The following is a 19,042-nucleotide window of genomic DNA, read 5'->3' as shown; positions in this document are numbered from 1 at the left end:
CCCCTTCCATAGTCACTGGTGTGCATACCTTATCTCCCCATAGTGATGTTTTTTAGGTTTTTTGCACCCAGTTCAGACATAGAATGGAGTTCCAAACGTTATTCCTTAATGTTAGTAGTTTTTCGTTTGTGAACCCTCCCCATACACACCTATTGCCAATCCACATCGTATATATAGCCTGGGTCTCAGCTTCCCATACACGGTAAGTTTTTTAACTGCATGAGAGGACACACACAAGCTAGGGACCCCAACGTAGAGAAATACTTTGGCGTAGTGTTGGGGCTCTATTGCATTGATCAATTCAGTAGCTAAATTTCTCTTTATTCATATATTCATGGCAGTAATGCAGGTTCCATTTTTCACATTTCATTCTTTCATATAGCTATTGAATTTTTCATGTCAGTATTCACACAGCAGTTTCTGCTATTACATGTATTCCCCTTCCATAGTCACTGGTGTGCATACCTTATCTCCCCATCATGACTGGGTTAAGGTCCCGGGTGTTGTCTTTTCGCCGACTCTGGTTGGCACAGGAGGTGCACCTATTATGCAAGACACAAGTTTGTGTTGGTCACTCCAGTCCTGTGACCGTGGTCCATTTTTACTTTTATATATATATATATATATATATATATATATATATATATATATATATATATATATATATATAAAAACTTTTAAACGGAGTCCATAAACCTGGGTACACATCTTGACAATCTTCTAGCAAATCTGGTAACTTTCACCCTTTTCATTAAAACCGGTTGATTAGGCACTTATTCACTAAAATTGTCAATATGAAAAATAATAAACTATGAAAAATAACAAACGAAAATACCGATACCTAACATTCTATGGCATCGCAACTACTGGTACTGTATACTTTTAACACTCTAATAATAGACCGTCGGGTCCTGTAGCCATACTTCTTTGCGGCTACGTGCTACTGATGCCGACATATACCCTTCTGTTGTGAATGTCAATTATGCTGTGAGCCTCCCTCTTGTGGCCAGGAATGGTTTGGTCAGAGACCAGGTGTGTTGAGCAATGGGCGTTTCCATTGCTAACTCTCTGCTTATTTAAACCCTGGTCTGATAGCAGGCTATGCCGGATGTCAGTTGTTCTTTGTACCCCAGCCTGTTTCATCCTGCTCCAGACCACATCTACCCCAGATAAGTGCTTCGCTCTTTATTTGTTGTTTGGTTCTTTTTGCTCTTCTCTGAGTTTGTCATTTGCTGTGGTTGTTTTCAGTTTATTTGCATGCAGGGATCTTCCCTCTCAGTTGCTTAGCTGCAAAGCTCCCTGCAGCTATGTTTGGAGTATTGCTCCTATAAGTCCATGTGTTTGTTGCTTCTTGAATTTGTAATGATTCTTGCTTTCTGTTCATTGGTATGACAAGAGCGCCTGATATAGGATGGAGTTCAGATCTAGTGATCTAAGGGCCTTTTGTACTATCAGGGTTTTGGATTTTTGCAGGGTTTTTCTCTGGCTAACATCAGTCCCTTTCCTATCCTGTCCTATTTAGTCAGTAGGGCCTCACCTTTTGCTAATCCTATCATCTATTTGTGTATTGTGTTTTCCTATATCACCGCAGTCTTTGAATGTGGGGGGCTTGCTATTCTTTATCTATTTTCTGAGGCAGAGAGTTATTCATCTTTCCTTCCTTTAGGATAACTAGTTCTCTGGCTGGGTTCACGGTGCACAGGATGTTAGTTCACCCCTTGGCTGCTTCTAGTGTTGATGGTTAGTAAGGGGATGGCGGCCAGATTAGTTGCCAATGCTCTTGTCACCTTTTACCAATGATTTATGGTGGTCTTCCATGGTTACGGATCATAACACCCTTCCTCAAACATTACATGCTTGGTTACCTTCAGGGCATACCAGCCCTGCTTTCCGCAATGCCGGGTATAGGTAACCATCTCCTTGGGCTGAAGATTACGCTCCGGGTGGCCCCACGGAAGGTGCTGCGCCACATCTCATCGAGACACATACACCACCGCTGTGAGGCCTGCTTCGCGGATGAACCCTCATCCCTGCTCGGGGTCAAACTGCTCCACAAGGCCACGGCACCGTGACCTTTGACTCAGGAAGCAGCGCTCCTTATCTGCTCCTTTTCTTCTCGATCACAGGTGGCAAGCTCCCATCATCGCCGGTCTCGGGTTGCAATTTCTGATTGGAGCTGGTATTGCTGTCATTCCCAGTAGGGGGCATCAGCGTCCGGCCTCAGCTCCCTATCTGGCTCTGGCTTTATTTGAACTCTGGTGGCCCCAACAGCCGTTGGGATGCCGCTTGGTTCCAGGGCCCGGGTGCTCCACCTCTGAGGATGGGCCCGGTAATGCGGCCGGGTCTGGTCTGGCTTGTGTCTGGGTGACCACTGCCGTGGCTGGAATGAGGGCCTTGCTCTGGATCTCTGCAGCCGGTGACTGTGATAGACATACTGAAGGTTCTGCTGCCGGGGTTGGTGGGGGCAGCTCGGGGTCCGCCAAGGACGGGGTAGTCGGTAGTGGAGCGCTCACCGCGAGAGGGGACGGTCCGGATCCCTCAGCCACTTTGGCCAGATTTGTGCAATCAGCAGGGACTGGGTAACCACTTACCCTCTCTTCACGTGGGATTTCAATCTCATGGGCTCGCACCGCCACCGCCAGGCTCCTTATCTGTTCCCTCCAGTAGTTCAGAAGGAAGAGGAATTGCGTCCGCATCCTCCGGCACAGCTGCTCTGTTTCCTTCTTTGTCCATGCCGCGGTTCCAGGGACAGCACGCTCTGGGGACCAGTCTCGCTCCGCCATCTTGCCATTGCGTATTCCAGGAACGTTGTGACAGAGTCCTGGCATCCCTGCTCCACTTCCGCTAGTAACACATTCTGGCCCGGCCCCTCGGTCTTTTCGCAGCACTCTCTCGCTGACCGAGGCCCTCTGGGAACTTCCAGTTCCGGACTCTTCAGGAAAACGAGGGGTGGGGCTTAGGCTTTGCGCGCTTTCTCGGAGAAGACGGGGTTTTGTCGTGAAAAAATGGCGGTAAATGGCGGGATTGGCGGGAAACAGATTCTTGACTCGCGGTCTTCGGCTTTCAAGGTGCACGTCACCCAGGTAAGTGCGTCCTGCTCATATCCTGTTCGTGACGCCAGGTTTTTCGAGGTGTGCCGCCCCCGTGCCAGCAGCTGGGCTGCTGCCCGGATCCGGATCCGCAGATGCTCGAGGGGTCTCCGGACCTGGGGTTCGCGTGGCCACTTGATAGAAGGGAGAGCTATGTACAGAGGGTTTGGAAAGTTCGTGATGCCACCCACGGTGCGAGGTAATGTGAGGGATGACCGCTGCGGTTGAGGAGCCCAGTGACGATGGTGTGGCAGTCTGATGTTTAAGCCCTCTATGGGTAGGGGGTTTGTGTTCCGGGTAGAGTTGAGCGATGTTCGATGTTCGCCAATTTCATGTTCGAGTGATTTTTGGGGGTGCTCGAGATCGAACTCGAATGCGAGCTTTTTGCTAAAAGCTCGATAGCTCGAGTTACGTTCGATAACGGTTCGATCAGCAAAAAGCCTAGCTAGTTACTAGCTTGCTTTTCACTGTAATAGTGTGAGTCACTGTGATTCATGCTATTACCAAATTTCAGCGTATAGTGTGCGGGGTGGACGTGGTTTAGATCTGTGGTGCTGAGAGATTGCCGATTGCCATTTTTTTTTTTTCCTAAGCGCGCGTGTAGTGGGGCAGGCCAGGATGTCAGTCAATCACAGACACACACACACAGCTAAGTGGATTTTTGCCAGACAAGCAAGGGCATGTGTCATAGGCTGTGAATATCACATGTCCTTGCCTTATAAAATACGGCCATTTTCCCTGTTGCCGCCATTATCTGCTTTCTGCGTGTGGGTGACAGTCACCGCTCACGCTGCTGCCGCCGATCCTGCTGTGTGCGCTATAGACATAGTGCAAGCTACAGAGTGCTGTAGGGATTAGGGACTGTTTGTTAATTTAGCCCTTTTTAGGGCTGATTTCCAGGCGTTCATAGCTATAGCTGCTAGGCAGGTCCGTGCAAACGCTGTGTACAGCTTTAGATAACAGCGTCTGTGTTCCTCAGCTCAGAGAATTCTTTACTGCATTTCATCATTAGGAGGGATAGAAAGTGAGGCTTCCTTTCCTGTCCTGGTACCCACAGAACCCGTGCACTGTACCCACCTGCCCAGTTTTGCCACGCTATTTTATTTGCCCAAAGCGCTGACACTTTTTCTGCCATCCTAAAAGTGTCTGGAATACTAAGTTAGTGTTCCTTTCCTATGCACTGACCCACAGAACCCGGGCACTGTACCTGTGACGACATGGACTCTCATGGGTTAAAGTTTCTTAAAATCCAGCCAGACAGCATGATAGATTGTCTATAGACGGGGGAGAAGTCCCTCATTGTTTTTACAAGACTCTTGTTGACTCAATGTAACTGTGTTGGCCACTGAAAGCCAGACGTATTGTTCTACAGACATCTCCAGTAACCATTGTATTGTAGTTGTGTATTGATAATGTAATTACCTTAGTAGTCATTGTCTAGTCGGTGACTTGCCGACTCCATGTAGATATACTGAGTCTTTCTATGCACATCATTTAAATGAACATTATCCATACAGCTTGAAATTCATCCAATGGGAGAAGCAATCTTGTCCAACCAATCGATGAGGACGCAGTGTATCCTAAGGGAAGGTTATGGCTATAAAAGGGACTTCTTTAAGCCACCAGGGTTAATGAAGGTTGATGGATCCAGTCTAAGCTCTTTGGAGCTGACTAGAGGATCAGGATATCTTATGGCTTCAATCTAGGGATTCCGGTCCCGGTTGGAGACCATATCCACAGCCTAGGGATTTCGACTCCGGCTGCCAGGATTTTAACATCAAACCAGGACTACCTAAGGAGGACACTCAGGTTGGGACAGTTCAGTCACCTGTTACAGACTTTGCAGACCTCAGTCAGCTTGGAACCTGTGAGGCATGGACATTCTAAATCCCTGGTGAGCCAGCGGAAGGGTGAGACTCTGTTGCCTGTTACATTTGTGTGTTTTGCTGGTTATGTGTTATGTGCTGTTAATTGTTTGGGGATCCAATAAAGTCTAATTATTGTGGTTCCCTCATCCTGTATTGTCTGAGTAGTGTTACGCCTATGGTTAAGGAGGCCAGCGTTCAGTTGGGATGAGCCCTGAGCCACGCTGTCTTTCTAAAGGCGGCGGGTTTTAGTGGACGAGAGCACCCACTGAGCCCCGTGTCTCCACAGTACCCACCTGCACACTTTTGCCATGCTATTTTATTTGCAAACTGTGCTGCCACTGTTAAGGGCATACAAAAATTGTCTGTGATAGTCAGTGTTGGTTCTTCAGCTGTCTATAAAGCTAGAACCCCTCTGCATTGTACACACCTGCCCATTTTTGATACGCAATTCTAATTGCAAACTGGGCTGCCACTGCTAGGGGCATACTAAAATTGTCTGGGATAGTCAGTGTTGGGTCTTCAGCTGTCTCTAAAGCTAGACCACCTCTGCATTTTACACACCTGTCCATTTTTGATACGCAATGCTAATTGCAAACTGTGCTGCCACTGTTAGGGGCATACTAAAATTGTCTGGGATAGTCAGTGTTGGTTCTTCAGCTGTCTATAAAGCTAGACCACCTCTGCATTGTACACACCTGCCCATTTTTGATACGCAATGCTAATTGCAAACTGTGCTGCCACTGTTAGGGGCATACTAAAATTGTCTGGGATAGTCAGTGTTGGTTCTTCAGCTGTCTATAAAGCTAGACCACCTCTGCATTGTACACACCTGCCCATTTTTGATACAAAATTCTAATTGCAAACTGTGCTGCCACTGTTAGGGGCATACTAAAATTGTCTGGGATAGTCAGTGTTGGGTCTTCAGCTGTCTATAAAGCTAGACCACCTCTGCATTTTACACACCTGTCCATTTTTGATACGCAATGCTAATTGCAAACTGTGCTGCCACTGTTAGGGGCATACTAAAATTGTCTGGGATAGTCAGTGTTGGTTCTTCATCTGTCTATAAAGCTAAACCACCTCTGCATTGTACACACCTGCCCATTTTTGATACAAAATTCTAATTGCAAACTGTGCTGCCACTGTTAGGGGCATACTAAAATTGTCTGGAATAGTCAGTGTTGGTTCTTCAGCTGTCAATAAAGCTAGACTACCTCTGCAATCTACACCACCTCTCAATTTTTGCATCCACATTTTAAGTGGCCAATCTTGTCGCTAAGAAAATGAGTGGCAAAAGGACAGATGTTGGTGGAAAGGGGAACAGGCGTGTTGGAAAAGGAAAAAAAGTTTGTCTCCATGGGGAAGGTGGGAAAGCTACATTAACATCTGCTGAAGATAGGCAATCTTCCAGCAAAAGTAAGATGTCTACTACTTTCCGTGGACAATCCGATGTGCTTCCTTTTTTACGGACCCGAACAACTGTTACAAAGGTAGATGATGCAAAAAAAGAACATGCTTGAATGGATCTCAAGTGCTCCAACAAGTACCCTCTCCTCCACCTCAACTTCAACATCCAAAATACAACAGTCCTCTGAGTTGTCATCCCAATCACACTTGCTTTCTCCCAGCGCTCAAGTCTCCCCCCGCCCTGCACAGTATGGTGTAACAGAGATGACCGAGTCAGCAGAGCTGTTCAGTCTCACTATAGCCTGTGAATCAGAGGTCTGCTCCCAAGCTACAGTGAGTACAGACCAGGAAATGGTCTGCAGTGATGCCCAGAAGTTTTGTGACTCAGATTCTGGCCCTGATGACCATGTTTCTGAGCATAATGTACACCCTCATTCCAAAACTGTAACACCTGTTGGTGGAGACAATGAGGAACATACTGATGACGATGAGACGCAGATACCTGATTGGGATGACAACTTAACTATTCATTCAGGGCAGGACGAGGTTAGGTCTGAGGGCGAGGGGAGTGCAAACACAATGCTTGATGATGAAGTTCTAGATCCCACTTACTGTCAACCCACAGTCAGGCAATTGAGGAGGTCACCAGAGGCGGTGGAGGAGGATACAACTGACGACGAAGTTACCTTGCACCTTCCTGGACAGAGTCGGAGTACTGGAAGCACGTCTACAACTGCATCCTCAGCCACAACTCTCTGAGCACAAGTCGGGGTGGCTCTGCATGGCCTCTAAGCCTTGCCTAGCCTGGTCCATTTTGACCTTGCAAAGGATCTCCCAAATCATGTGATCTGTAAAATTTTTCGGCAATCTATAAGTAGAGGCCAAAAACTCACCAGTTTGACAACTTCTTCCATGAATCGTCACATGAATAACAAGCATAAGTCCCAGTGGGAAGCTCACCGTGCTGCATTGCAGCCTAGCGGAGCAGGCCAAACACCATCTGCCCCTTCAAGTTCCTCCGCGCGCTAGTCATCTTCTATGACTGTTGGGACAGCCGTCACAACTGGTTTTACACGCAGACCTTCCGCCACTTTAACCACAACAGGCAGTTTGCTTGGTAGGTCGTCAGTTGGTTTGGAAGGGGAAAAAAGTGCTGGTATACAGCTCTCTCAGACATCAAGAGCACCAACTTTGGATGAAGGCAACATCATGTCTCCGCCTGCACTTTCCTCACAAACCTGCATTTTTCCAGGGACACCCTACTCACCACCATCTCCACACAGCAGCCAGATCTCTGTCCCTCAGATGTGGACAAATAAAAGGCCATTTCCTCCGAGCCATGACAAAGCTAAGAGGCTGACTTTATCCCTCTCTAAGCTCTTGGCTACCGAAATGCTGCCTTTCCGCCTGGTGGACACAGAGGATTTTTGAGACCTTATGTCCGTTGCAGTGCCCCAGTACCAGATGCCCACTCGCCACTACTTCTCCAAGAAAGGTGTGCCTGCGCTACACCAGCATGTTGCACACAACATCACCGCTTCCTTGATAAACTCTGTGTGTGACCGGGTGCATTTCACCACCGATACTTGGACCGGGCCATAACATGTTGCTGCCTGGGCACTGGGTAACTATGGTGATAGATGGAGAAGGGTCTGCTGAACAAGTCTTGCCGTCCCCAAGACTTGTACGTCAATCCTCTGTATGTCGAAGTTCCGCCACTGCTTCTGCATCCTCAACCTCATCTGGGTCCTGCACCTCCACCCCAAGTCTGCCTGGTCAGGCCACCCACGTTGTAACTGCGCACAAGGAATCCCACACACCTCCTTACTTTGCTAGCAGCAGAGCTCAATGGCATCAGGCGGTCTTTAGCTTGAAATATCTTGGAAATAAGAGTCACACAGCGGATGAGTTGTGGTCAGCTCTGCAGTCCGAGTTTTGTAAATGGCTGTCTCCACTCAAACCTGCAGCCAGGGAAGACCTTGTGCGACAATGCTGCAAACCTGGATTCGGCCCTTCGCCTTGGTCAAGGTGACACACGTGCCTTGTATGGCTCACGTGTTGGACCTTGTTGTCCAGCAATTTTTAACCCACTATCCCGGCCTAGATGGGCTTCTGCACAGGGCATGGTCACTCTCTGCTCACTTCTGCCGTTCAACCGCTGCAGCTGACCAACTTGAAGTCGTTCGGCCTGCCGGTTCATCGCCTGAAATGCGATGTATCGAGACGCTGGAATTCGACTCTCCACATGTTACAGCGACTGTGGCAGCACCGCCGAGCCCTGGTGCGATACGTTATGACGTATAGCCTGGGCCAACGAGATGCTGTGGTGGGGCAGATCACGCTGCTGGAGTGGTCTAAGATCAAGGACCTATGCACCCTTCTGCACGGTTTTGACATGGCGACGAATATGTTTAGCGCTGACAATGCCATTATCAGCATGACAATTTCAGTCATTTACATGCTGGAGCACACGCTAAACCCTATTGGGAGTCAGGGGGTGGGACAAGAAGAAGGGGAGGAAGTACAGGAGGATTCATATGCGCAACAGATACCAATATCTACAAGGTCCAGACGTTCATCATCACCAAGGCGGCAGGCATGGGACAGTGGGGGAGAGTGATTAACAAGGGCGCATGGTAGCAGCCAAAATGTTGAAGAAGGTGCAGGAGACTATGAAGAAATGGAGGACGAACTCTCAATGGACATGGAAGGCTCAGCAGATGAGGGAGACCTTGGTCAAATTTTGGTTGAACGAGGTTTGGGGGGAGATGTCAGAGGAAGAAAGCACGGTTAACACTTCTACGCCACAAACACAGCGAGGACTTGGTCCGCATGGATGCGCAAGACACATGAGCGCCTTCTTGCTGCACTACCTACAACATGACCCACGGCTTGTCAAAATTAGAAGTGATGATGACTACTTGGTTGCCACATTATTAGATCCTCAGTACAAGTCCAAATTTGGTGAAATAATTCCAGCCATAGAAAGGGACGCACTGTTCAGGAGTATCAGCAGAAGCTGTTACTCAATCTAAAGCCTTCTTTACACGTTGCAATTTCGCATACGATATCGTATGCGATTTGCAACGCCCCCATCGTATGTGTGGCACGTTCAATTTGTTGAACGTGCCGCACAAACGATTAACCCCCGTCACACGTACTTACCTTCCATACGACCTCGATGTGGACGGCGAACATCCACTTCCTGGAGTGGGAGGGACGTTCGGCGTCACTTCGACGTCACGCGGCAACCAGCCAATAGAATTGGAGGGGCGGAGCTGAGCGGGACGTAAACATCCCGCCCACCTCCATCCTTCCGCATTGCTGGCCGGGAGCCGCGGGACGTAGATAAGATCTGTCCATCGTTCCTGGGGTGTCACACACTGCAATGTGTGCTACGCCGGGTACGATGAACAATCTGACGTGCAATTCTAGAGAAAGGTACGATGTGTATGCAATGAACGTTTTAACATTCAATCGCAATTACACGTACCTGTCACACACTGCAATGTACCTTACAATGCCGGATGTGCGTCACTTACGACGTGACCCCGCCGACACATTGTAAGATACATTGCAGCGTGTAAAGCAGGCTTTAGCTCGGCTTTTCCACCAAACACAAGTGGTGCATGGAGTGAATCTCCCAGTTGTAACTTGCCAAGCATGGGACTGTGTTGTCATTATCAGTCAAACCATACCAGCAACACCGTATCTGGTGCTGGTAACAGCAATTTTATGGAATTGTTTCATAATTTTTTTAGACCATCCAATGCAAGGCCACAAGAGACAAGAAGTCTGACACATAGTGAATGGCAGATACAGGAGTATCTCCAAATGAACATCGATTCCATGACTTTAACGATACGGTGAGTATTTTCCATCGGTAACAGTCGCTCCTTGCTGTCACACACAACAACGTTGCTAACAATGCCGGATGTGCGTCACGGAATTCGTGATCCCGGCGATATATCGCTAGATATGTCGTTGCGTGTAACTGGGCCTTTAGTTCAGTATGCAGAGTAGTGTCTGACGAGTGACAAGGTCAGATCTGCAGATCCACAGGATACCTAGGCCACATCTGGTGGGTGATTTGTAGTGACTATAACCATTATCCCCTGATTGTAAATGTTGAGATTAGGGAACCCGGGAAGGACTTGAGGAGTGTGGTAGTATAAATAGCTCAGTCACAGTACAAATTACTTCAAACCCTGGACCCCAAAGAGACTTTCCTGTCACCTGACGGGCACACGGCAGGTGTGATGACTTCCCTGGGTAATGATGTACTAACCCCAGGGGTATGAGGAGGATGCTTAGCATAGCTGGGAAAACTGGTTGGTACAAAAATAGATATGAGACAACGTGTATAGTCTGTGTGTGACACCCTGGCAAAACCAGGTAGTCACACAATAGGCCCCTGCATAACACCTTCCCTAGGTCACATACAGCCAACCTGAAACCCTAGTCACCCCCCTCAGGGCAAGACAGGCACACCAGTGGGCGGGACCAGGCGGTTAGGGAACGCCCACCTAGGGGTCTAGACAGCCCGGGGCGGGAAAACAAGCAATTAAGCTTCAGATTAAGTTGTAGTTCAAGTTGAGAGGAGTGAGGCTGGAGCTAGGTGTAGCTCCAGCGGAGGAGAAGTTCAAGTTGGACGGTGCCAGGGTCGGAGCCCTGGTACCTTGGCTAGGTGGCAGACGGTGGTCTCCATCAGCAGGAGATGGGAAGACGGCTCGGCAGATCCGAGGAGGACCGGGACAGGGTTGGAGCCTGCCGATACCGACACCAGAGACCCAACCGGAAACCGTGCACAGAGGGGGTACTCGGACCCTGAAGCCAGGACCGAAACCAACGGCCTAGCTAATTAACCGATTGAGGGCAGGATTACAGGTCCTGTCCCAACCAAAGTCCCGAAAAGTAGACAACCACCCACAGAGAGGGATAGTGCCACCGAAAGGGGCTGTAGATCCCACGGGTCAGTGTCAGACGGGCATGGCTCCTCAGGCACGCAGAAAGCCGGGAGCAGATTCCCGTGTTCCATATCAGGAAGTCTAAACACACAACCACAACTAGTGCAGAGGAAAAGACGGCGACCACCAGCCCGGGTGGAGGACCAGAGTACAACCGGCCGCGGCGGCCGGCCACCAGCACCTTGGTTTACCAAAAGACTCGTGTGATTAATTTAATTCAATGCGGTGGTGTCATGAACCGAACCGTGGGTGGCGTCATGAACCGAATACGGCCAAAGCCGTATGTCACGAACAGGGGGGTAGGAAGCGGAAGCTACAGCCCCCCTTTGCACCACCCTGCTGACAGACAGAACACGTGACGCGCTCTCTAACGCCCCTCTTATAGTCATTTATAGTCAAGCCAATTATGGAATTGCCCGACAATAAGCAAGGGGGCCGCTATTCTACTATGCCGGTGATTGAAGGACTCCCGGTGAGATTAAGGTATATATTCCCCTGACCTCAGCGGACGGAATATATATAAACCTCCCCAAATCTCACTGGTCGCCCCACAATGATCCTTGGCATAAACTTGCTGCCACCAACCGATTACGGTAACTATTGCGCCAAGCACACAGACAAGAAGTTCAGGATCGAGATAACAGAACAGCCCAAGATTAATTTATATTTTAATTGGCCTAAGCCACACTAGAAACTTCAACTACAATATGGGATATACAGAATATACATATATAGGTCAGAGTGCATTTACCATATAAAGAATGATTTACAAACAGGCATACAGTTCAAGCAGTTACCTTATGCATCTGGCCACAGGGGCGCGCTGTTCGACCAGGGTTTCAGGGACTTTCTCACATGTGTTCTCAGAAACAGACCCCCGAGCAAAGACAAGCTAAAAATGGCTGCACTGAGGTTATCAACTGGCTACAAGTCGTGCACCCTCCCCTTTTGGTGACCTCACAGGGTAGTACTGCCCCACCCCTGCCTTGAGTCAAAATAATATCCAAAGTGAATATTATCCGCAACTCCGGACTGGGAGGTCTGATCGGGATGGTTCTGGTGTCATCAGATCCGTCTGGGTCCCTTCTGCATATTTAGTCCAAGCACGACTCATCTACCGGACTCCTACTCACAGTTCTCTCTATCTCGCCATCCCCCGGGCGCGACAAAGAATTCGAGGGTATGCCGAGATGTGGCTCGCCGTCCCGATTCTAACGATGTAGGGGGTGTATGGCTCAGACGCACGGTAATATCATAACTGTGTATGATATTACGGAGCCAGGAATATGCACTCCTGCTGGGATTAGCTTCTTAGATGTTTCTTGAAGCCTCCTTTGTTTTGCTAAGTTCCTGTCCACTCTCTTTGATGAATGGACACAACCCCCCAGGGGGTCTTCCTCTCCCTTTGTGTTTTCAGGCCTATCAGCTCAGCTAATTTTCATATAATAGGGAATTACCTTCGGCTCCACAGACAATGTCCTCATGTTCATTAGCATACTGATTGAAGCCTCCTTAGACCTTACTACCTTGACAAGATGGCGGCTATAGGAATATGGCTTCATAGCCCAGAATATATCCCTATGTCCTCACACCTCCCTCCTTTAGAGGGCGCTAGGGGGCAGCACATTCCTGTGTTCCCCTGTGCGCCTGTCCACGACCTCTCCTTGTCGGGACAGCCCGTCTGCGTTACCATGGTCACTGACCTTCTTGTGGCAAATGGTGAAGGTGTACTGCTGGAGTGCAAGGCTCCATCGCAACAATCTCCTATTCGTCCCGGAGACTGTGTGTAACCAGCTGAGGGGATTGTGGTCCGTCTCCACGATGAAGCGGTGGCCGTATAGGTAGGGTTTCAGATTCTGTAGAGCCTACACTATGGCTAGGCATTCCTTTTCCATCTTGGAGTAGGCCACCTCCCTTGGCAACAGGTACCTGCTCAGGTACAAGACTGGGTGCTCTTGGCTCGCAGAGTCCACCTGGCTGAGCACTGCATCGAGGCTGAAGTCACTGGCGTCGGTCTGTACTACAAACAGCCGTGTGAAGTCGGCTGCCTGTAGTACTGGTGAGCTGGACAGGGCATCCTTTAGGGCCCGGAAGGCTGTCTCGCAGTCCACTGTCCAATCGACTGCAGAGGGCAGCTTCTTCTTGGTGAGGTCCGTCAGGGGCTTTGCCAGACTACTATAGTGTGGAACAAACCTCCAATAGTACCCGGCGGTCCCCAAGAAGGACATCACCTGCTTCTTGGTCCTGGGGGTGGGCCAGGATGTGATGGCCTCCAATTGCTAAGGCTCTGGCTTCAGAGCTCCCCCGCCTACCCGGTGACCCAGGTAGAGGACCTCACTCATGGCCAGCTGACACTTTCCCGGCTTGATGGTCAAACCTGCCTGGTGGATCCGCCTGAGCACCTGTGCTAGATGCTCTAGGTGATCCTCCCACGTGGGACTGAAGACGGCAATGTCATCCAGGTACGCGGCCGCGTACCCTTCAAGTCCCTTGAGCAGGGTGTTGACCAGCCACTGGAAAGTGGCAGGGGCATTCTTCATTCCGAATGGCATCACCGTTGACTCGTACAGTCCAAATGGGATAATAAAGGCAGAGCATTCCCTGGCCTCACAAGTCAGGGGGATCTGCCAATATCCCCGGCTCAGATCCATGATGGTCAGGTACTGGGCCCCGGCCAACTGATCGAGCAGGTCATCGATGCGTGGCATTGGGTACGTATCGGCGACCGTGACAGCATTGAGCCCTCTGTAGTCCACGCAGAACCGAGTGGTTCGGTCCTTCTTTGGGGCGAGGACTACAGGCAAGGCCCAAGCGCTGTTGGATGCCTGGATCACCCCCAGCTTCAGCATCTCGTCAATCTCCTGGCGCATGTGTTGCTGCACCTCCAGGGAGACTCGATATGCTGAGCGCCGCATCGGGAGGTGGTCCTCAGTGTCCACGTGATGGACGGCCAACTCAGTCCTTCTGGGCCAGTTGGTAAACAACTCCCGGAAGGGGTGTAGGGTGGCCCACAGCTGGGACCGTTGGTCCTCCAAAAGCTGGTGGCCAACCTCCACGTCCTCGATGGATCTACCTGCCCTAACCTGGGCGAGCATATCCAAGATGGTTTCAGCCTCTCCCTCTTCGGGCAGGTTGCACACGGGGAGTGCACATGCCTCCCGCTCATGATGTGCCTTCATCATGTTCACATGGAAGGACTTCCGCCTTCCATGGGCAGGGTCCAGGGTGACCAGGTATGTTACAGGGTTGAGCTGCTGGTACACGAGGTATGGGCCTTTCCAGGCTGCCTGAAGCTTATCCTGTGCTACGGGGACCAGTACCCACACCTTTTGACCTACTTGGTAGGTCCTCTCACAAGCATTCTGGTCGTACCAACACTTCTGATCGGCCTGGGCTTGAGCCATATTGTCGTGCACCAGCTACGTCAAGGCCTGCATTTTGTCTCGGAAGCGCACGACATACTCAATGACAGACACTCCAGGGGTGGCCAAATCCTTTTCCCAAGCCTCTTTCGCCAGAGTCAGGGGGCCCCGCACACGTCGTCCGTACAGGAGCTCAAAAGGTGAGAACCCCGTTGAGGCCTGTGGAACCTCCCGGTAAGAAAATAACAGGTGTGGGACATACCACTCCCCGTCACGCCCATGGGAGTCGACCAACATCTTAAGCATCTGCTTTAAGGTGCCATTGAACAGCTGGCACAGGACATTAGTCTGTGGATGGTATGGGCTGGCTACCAGATGTTGCACCTGGATTTGCTTACAGAGGGACTCCATCAGCTGCAACATAAATTGGGTCCCCCGGTCAGTGAGCATTTCCTGGGGAAAACCTACTCGGGAGAAAATCTCCAGCAATGCGGTGGCCACCTTGTCAGCCCGAATTGTCGACAAGGCTACCGCTTCAGGGTACCGGGTGGCATAGTCTACTACCGTCAGTATGAAACGTTTCCCGGAGCTGCTAGGGATGGCCAGCAGGCCGACCAGATCCACAGCCACCCTCCTGAAAGGCTCATCTATGATGGGCAAAGATACCAGTGGGGCTTTGGGGCGTGGCCCCGCCGTCCCCACTCTCTGACAAGTGTCACACGAACGGCAGTAGGCAACCACATCGGCCCCCATTTCTGGCCAGTATATATGCTGGGTTAACCTGGCCTTGGTCTTAGCGATCCCTAGGTGTTCGGCCACCGGAATCTCATGTGCAATCCGCAAGAACTCCGTCCAGAACGGATAGGGTACCACCAACTGTCGGTCCCTGGGTCATGCCTCTGGTGAACTCTGCTGGACCGTGACTCGGTACAGCCGTCCTTGGTCCCAGACCACTTGCTCTGGGTCCGAGTCCGAGGGAGGCTGTGCCGCCTGCTCTTTAAGAGCTTTCAGGCTGTCGTCAGCTTCTAACGCTGCCTGAAACCCCTGACTAGATGTGGCCAGAATCGACGAGACTGTCACATCTTCGGTCAGTACCCCGGGACCTGTGTCCTGGCCTCCGCCTGACTCAGCTGCCACTTGGTCAGAAGGGGAAGAGCTATCGGACCTCTGGAGGCTCCTTGAGTTCCAGCACTCCCACTGCGGGTGACAGCGGCCACGGCCGCTGTTACCTTGGGTTATGCCTGCTTCTCCTCCGTTCCTGACCAAGTCGCCGGTTCAGGCAGACCTACCTGGCTTCCTGACACCCCGGTTGTGGGGGAACCCTGCACTGAGATTTTACCTGGGAGCATGTCCGCTCCTGGGGCAGCCCCAATCTCACCTGCCTGTTCCCCCTGCAGCAACAGAACCCCGCTGTGAAATCTCTGGGGACCCCGCATTTGCTGTGGTAGCCTGTAGTATCCTGCTCTCTGCTGATCCCTGCAGAGGGCAACAGATCCCAGCTCACTGGCTGATCACTTGTACAGGCATTATCACACCCTTCTCCAACCCCCTCCCCTGTCACAGCTGCAGCTGTGTATGTGTCTATGGTGTCTGTGTAAGCAGAAGACCCAGAGCTCACTCCCTCCTCACTTACATCATTTACAGATAACACATCAACATTGCAAGGGGGTATGTCAGTACTGGCTGGAAGATCAGCCCTTGGGGATTCGGGGGCCTCACACTGGGAGGTTATCCGCCCCAAATCTGTCCCAAGTAACACTTTTGCAGGAATCCTATCAGTTATTCCCACCTCCCTCACACCTCGTCCTGAGCCCCAATCCAAATAAACCTTGGCGATGGGCAGCGCCGGTTCAATGCCTCCAATCCCAGAGACAGCGAGGGTTTTTCCAGGTACCAAGTATTGGGAGGACACCATCTCAGGCCGTATCAGAGTCATCTCAGCGGCGGTGTCTCGCAGTCCCATGGTCTTAGACCGGCCGACTGTGATGGGTTGGAAGTTTTCCAGGGACCTACCACCACCCCCACCCACACACAGCACCGTGGACGGCCTTTGGGATGGGGACAGGGCTGTGGCCGGGGCCTTGGGGCACTGAGGGCACATGGCCTTGAAGTGTCCCATTTGATGGCACTGGTGGCACCGTCTCGGTTCTGCCACTGGCCTAGAGAGGGGGGTTGAGGGGGCACCCCCTGCAGTCTAGGGGCAGGTGGGGCAGTCGAAGAATTCATCTTTTCCCCTCTCCAGGTGCTGCTGGCGGCCGCTCTCTTGGCCTCCGGGGCCCAATTTTGGTGTAGTCATCCGCCAGGGCGGCCGTAGCAGTGGACCCATTTGGCTTCTGGTCTCGGATGAACTGGCGGAGATCCTCAGGGCAGTTCCACAAGAGTTGCTCTGTGATGAACAAATCCAGGATTTCCGGTCCGGTGGTAAGCTGCAGGCCTTGGGTCCAGTGGTCGGCAGCTCTGGCAAGTGCCCACCGGTGGTCAGCCCAGGTGTCTTTTGGTCCCTTCTGCAGGCTCCGGAACTTCTTGCGGTAGGATTCTGGAGTAAGGTTGTACTGTTGGATCAGGGCCCGCTTGATGGTGTCATAGCACTGATCTGCCTCAGCAGGCAAGTCCCAAGGATTTCCAGGGCCTTACCCCTCAAACGGGGGGGGGGGTCAGGTATTTAACCCACTGGTCCTTGTCCAGATGGTGCTGCCGGCAAGTCAGTTCAAAGGCCGTCAGAAAAGAGTCCAAGTCTCCATCCTTCTCCAGCACTGGGAAGTCCTCAACACGGACCTTTGGAAGCTTGGTGTCTCGATGGTCACGGGTGGATGATGAGGACTGGAGCTGAGCTAGCTGCAGCCGGTGGTCACGTTCTGCCTTGCGCTTCGCCATGAGTTCCTTGTAGCCCTCCCAGTCTCCAGCCTGGAGAAGGGCCATAGCCATTTGTAGAAGGGCATCCGAGCCTGCCAGACTCGGTGGATTAGCAAGTGGTGATCTGCGGCACCTGGCAGAGCCTGGTGATTTGCCGTCCACTGCAGAGCGGAGGACTGGCATCTGGCTCCTGGAGGACCCTTCGGTGGGCTCCTCCTCCACTTGTCCATAATTGCCAGGCTGTGCACTGTCCTCTGCAGAGTGGTTCTCTGGCGTTGGGCTCCTGGAGGACTCATGAACCACCTCCTCATTGCTGCGCACAACACCTTCCTCCCCATCTTTGGCTTCTGTCTTAGCATTGGCCAGTTGCATATCTCTGCTCCTGGTGTTATCAGCCATTCTTGAAGACTTTGGTCACTGACACAGAACTGCCACCTGATGCACCCACACAGCTTACAGTATCTGCACTCTGACACTCTAGTGTTGAGCTGGTCTTAAGACTCCAGCAGCCACAGCTTCTACTGGCAGTCTTTAGTGTCTGGGAGTATGGCTGTGTGCACACGTTGCGTTTTTTACCGCGGAAACGCTGCGTTTAGAACCGCAGCGTTTCAGTGGCAAATTGCATGCTTTCAGCTTTCCCAGCAAAGTGTATGAGAAAGCCGAAAAATCAGTGCACACGCTGCGTTTCTAAACGCAGCGTTTTGGATGCCAAAAATCGGTGCGGAAAGAAAAGCAGCATGTCACTTCTTTTGTGCGGTGTGGCTGCATTCTCTCCCCCATTAAATCAATGATGTGGGTCAGAACGCAGCTACACCGCAGTGAGCTGCTTTTTTGTTGTGGTCCGCGGCCTTTGTCGGCACGCCAGAACGCAGGCATTTACCTGGAAGTGAGGTCAAGAGGTTTCCTGTTGACCTCACTTCCTGGCAAAGTCCAGGAAAGCCCCCGGTGTCTCCAAAGTGCCCGCCCCGACCCCCGACCCCCCCTCCCGAAAATCCAACATGGCCGCGCGCACAGTAGCGCACCGGCCGCCCGGCTCCTATGATTTCTGTCGCATGTGCAATAACACATGCGACAGAATAATGCCCCCCAGGCCCTGCCCGGTCACCCTCTATTCCCCCGGTATTCCCCCTTACCTGTCCGGTCGCAGCGCTGATCCCCCGCAGCCTCCTCCTCCTTCACAGTGCACGCTGGCCAGTCACATGAGCAGAGCAGCTGACAGCCAGCACTGTGTTCAGTGTGAGCTGTGCTGGCTGCTCGGCACTCTGCAGCTGTGACCCGGGGAGAGTGGGTGCTGATTTTTTGCACCCACTCTCCTCAAATGGAGGGTCTGCCCTCCTAGAAAATGGGGGATACGTTCCCTGAACGTGCCCCCATATTCTAGAAGGTCCAGAGGCGATGTGGGACGTCCATATGGATTTCTGCGGACCCATTTTTTTCAAATTTTTTGATTAAATTGGAGAACAAGGGAATGAGTTGGGGAGTGTTTTTTATAATAA

This window comes from Anomaloglossus baeobatrachus, chromosome 8 (genome assembly GCF_048569485.1).
Source record: "Anomaloglossus baeobatrachus isolate aAnoBae1 chromosome 8, aAnoBae1.hap1, whole genome shotgun sequence".
In the NCBI taxonomy this organism is placed as follows: Eukaryota; Metazoa; Chordata; class Amphibia; order Anura; family Aromobatidae; genus Anomaloglossus; species Anomaloglossus baeobatrachus.
This window is presented reverse-complemented; position numbering follows the sequence as displayed.